This window comes from Sinocyclocheilus rhinocerous, unplaced genomic scaffold, assembly GCF_001515625.1.
Source record: "Sinocyclocheilus rhinocerous isolate Xijiao unplaced genomic scaffold, SAMN03320098_v1.1 scaffold1008, whole genome shotgun sequence".
Taxonomy (NCBI): Eukaryota; Metazoa; Chordata; class Actinopteri; order Cypriniformes; family Cyprinidae; genus Sinocyclocheilus; species Sinocyclocheilus rhinocerous.
Window position 1 is genome coordinate 121,352 of NW_015632723.1, and position 3,263 is coordinate 124,614.

Below are 3,263 nucleotides of genomic sequence, written 5' to 3' on the forward strand. Positions count from 1 at the left end.
TGACTTTAAAAACATATAACAAAAATAAAACAAAATAATTATGAGAACATCAATAAAAACAATAATACAACTGTAACAAGTTTGCTAGGTGTTTTGAACGTGCTGTAAAGCATTCAAAGCAGTCAGACACAGAGCACCAAAAAATGGGGACGTCTGATCACCCTACTGTAGAATTCTCTAGCATCTTAAAATGCTTATTAAGTTTTTAAGTGCTCATTTGCCATATGTTGCATGCATTCATCCACCTGAATTCAAATTTCAAGTTTGGGTTTATTAGTTATTCTAATCATACACAAGCACACAGTGAAAGATAATAACATTACTTCAGCCCCACAGGGAAATTAATTTAGAGACACTGAGGTAGACACGAACAGAAGACACATATCCAACATATAAATATAATTTTTGTGCAGCACGGTGGAATAAAAAGTAGGTACAGTCATCTTAATTTTTGCCATAATTTTGCAGTTGTACCTCTCAGTGCTTAGATAAATCAAGATGACATATCTATGGCGAACTGGAGTACTACCACAAGTGGGCTGTGTATAAATTCCATTTCAAACAAACACAATTTGTATCCTAACAAACATAATTGCTACATCTAAACAAATGGAGAATCCTGTGAAGTTGTGATGAAATGTGCCGCATACTGAATATCATTGAATCTCAAGCAATGATTCTGGCAGACCCCAGCGGACATCATCAAACTCTGTGGTAGGCGCAGGCGGAGATGAGCGACAGCAGCCTTCAAGCTCTAATCAGTTTGTTCAGCTGCTCCCATGCCAACTGTATAAAACTCAACTCCAGTCTCAGATTCAGATCCAAACATTAAAACTAAAAAACTTCTCTGTAACACTGTAAAGGCTTTTACAGAAGTGAAAAAACAATGCGAAATGTTGTACTTCACACTCCACAGCAGACTGAAACTCATAAGGCAGGCAGTGAAGTTCCAAATGATTGATTGATGCCAAAAAGGCCATACTAGGTTGACTGTTGATGTCTGAAACTCTAGTCCTGCCATTTGGCCATCGTGTGGCCTTTGGAACCACATAGCTATAGGACTATATCAGGAGGGGCTGGTGGATGTCCTAATCCTTCTGATGTTTATGGCTTTGCACATCCGGTTGGGTGGCCAGCCAGCATCCACTTAAACTGCTTTATTAAATCATTCATCTGGGTTTAAGAAGTGTTTTCTTCTTGATGAAGAAACCTGAAGCACTTTGAAGGCTTGCTTTCAGTAGTCGTACTCTCTCGGCATGTCAAATGTATTTAGCCCAACTCCAGTCTCGGATTTAGATCCCAACATTAAAACTGAAAACTTCTCTGTAACGACGTAAAGGCTTTTACAGAAATGAAAAACAGCAGAAATGCAAAATGTTGTACTCCACACTCCACAGCTCACTGATACTCATAAGGCAGGCAGTGAAGTTCCAAATACCTTACCAAAAGTCCCTTCTTTTTGGCCCTTCTAAGTTGACTGTTGATGTCTGAAACTCTAGTCCTGCCATCTGGGTGGCCGACGTTTGGCCTTTGGAACCAATAGGACTATATCACAAGGGGCTGGTGGATGTCCTAATTCTTCTGATGTTTATGGCTTTGTACAGCCAGCTGGGTGGCCAGCCAGCATCCACTTAAATGCTTCATTCATCTAGTTTTAAGAAGTGTTCTGAGTGTCTTCTTGATGAAGAAACCTGAAGCACTTTGAAGGCTTGCTTTCAGTAGTCGTACTCTCTCGGGTGCTTTGCAGCAACTTTATTTGATCTCTGAACCTTCTAAACATTCTCTCACGGCACATTTACCCTCACACATTTTCAAGATTAGTACATATGTCCAAATATATATAGTTTTTTCAAGTTCACCTTCTAAAAAGTCTTCAACTTTTGTCAGTGTATATCAGCCCTATTGTTTACAGATCCTGCTATTTTTTGTCTGGGGACATGATGCAAGAAAATACTTTATGCTACATCAGTTGAGACACAAGCTGAGGAGCTGTAGTTGAGGATGTAGTTATAGTAGCAATCCGCCCTCATCAGACCACCTAGACTGGCATGGAACATCTGAGTCAGTGGCACATTTTGTTGGCAGTCACACCATTAGCTAGAAAAAATGCCTGCAAATTCTCTGTCTGGTAAGGGCTGCATCTCCATTTTCAAAGCCCTGCTAGACCAGCAGTGCAAGACCAGGTATTGCAAAAAATCTTAGGGAGTCCCCCAGGGCCTGTTCTCTCTATATAATTTGTCCTTGTTTCAGACGTGAAGGAGATTGTCTCCATACACTGAACCATTTACATAGTGATATTTCCCTGCACAATGACTGCTAATGGACATCAGCAATAATAATAATACAAAATGGAATGAAATACATTGACTTATGTTACATTGCCATATTATGACATGTAACAATTAGTGGTCGATTGATATGTTATTTATCTATTTATTTATTTTAATGGCTAAGGGCAGTATCAAAAGAGCGGGGTAGTTGAAATAATTCTAATAGTCAGGCCCAAACGAAAATGCTTCTGTTTTGCATTATTCTGTCATTTAATATAAATAGATTTTGCAATACAAAGAATATTTTCAGCGTTATAATAATATGAATAATTCATAAATAATGAATAATAATAATAATATTAAATAGAATTTATTGATAGCACCAAAATGCATATATAGTGCACATTTTGTGTTTTCCAATATATATATATATATTTTAAATATTGTGTTATATGTTTATTATACATTATATTTCAACCTATTTAATATATACCTGTATAATATAACTTAACTTGTATAAAATTATACAAGTCACTTAAATGAAACATTTCCAAAGTCTTTGAACAGATCTTGAAGGATTTGCTATCCTGTGGCTCCCTCAGCTAATTGCCAAAGGAATCATTTCACATTTTTATTTAGCTGATGTACTATAGCTTGATGTACTAAAATAACTAAAACTGAAATAAAAATGAATAAAAGACATTTTAAAAACAGACAGATGAAAAAAAAAGTAATAAAAATAACAAAAACACAACAAAATTACTAAAATGGTAATCAAAATTAAGATGAAAAAGGAAAGTATAAAAACTAATTCAAACTATTAAAACCTCACAGATACTAAAATAACACTACCACTGTTCATTTAGATTAACTGGAAAAATATCTGTTGATCTAGTGTACTCTAGTCTAGTCCACTGTCTAGACACTTTCTATCACGCAAAAAAAAAAAAAAAAAAACCCGCCCAGTTTAGCAAACTGTGTTCTAAAATAAGC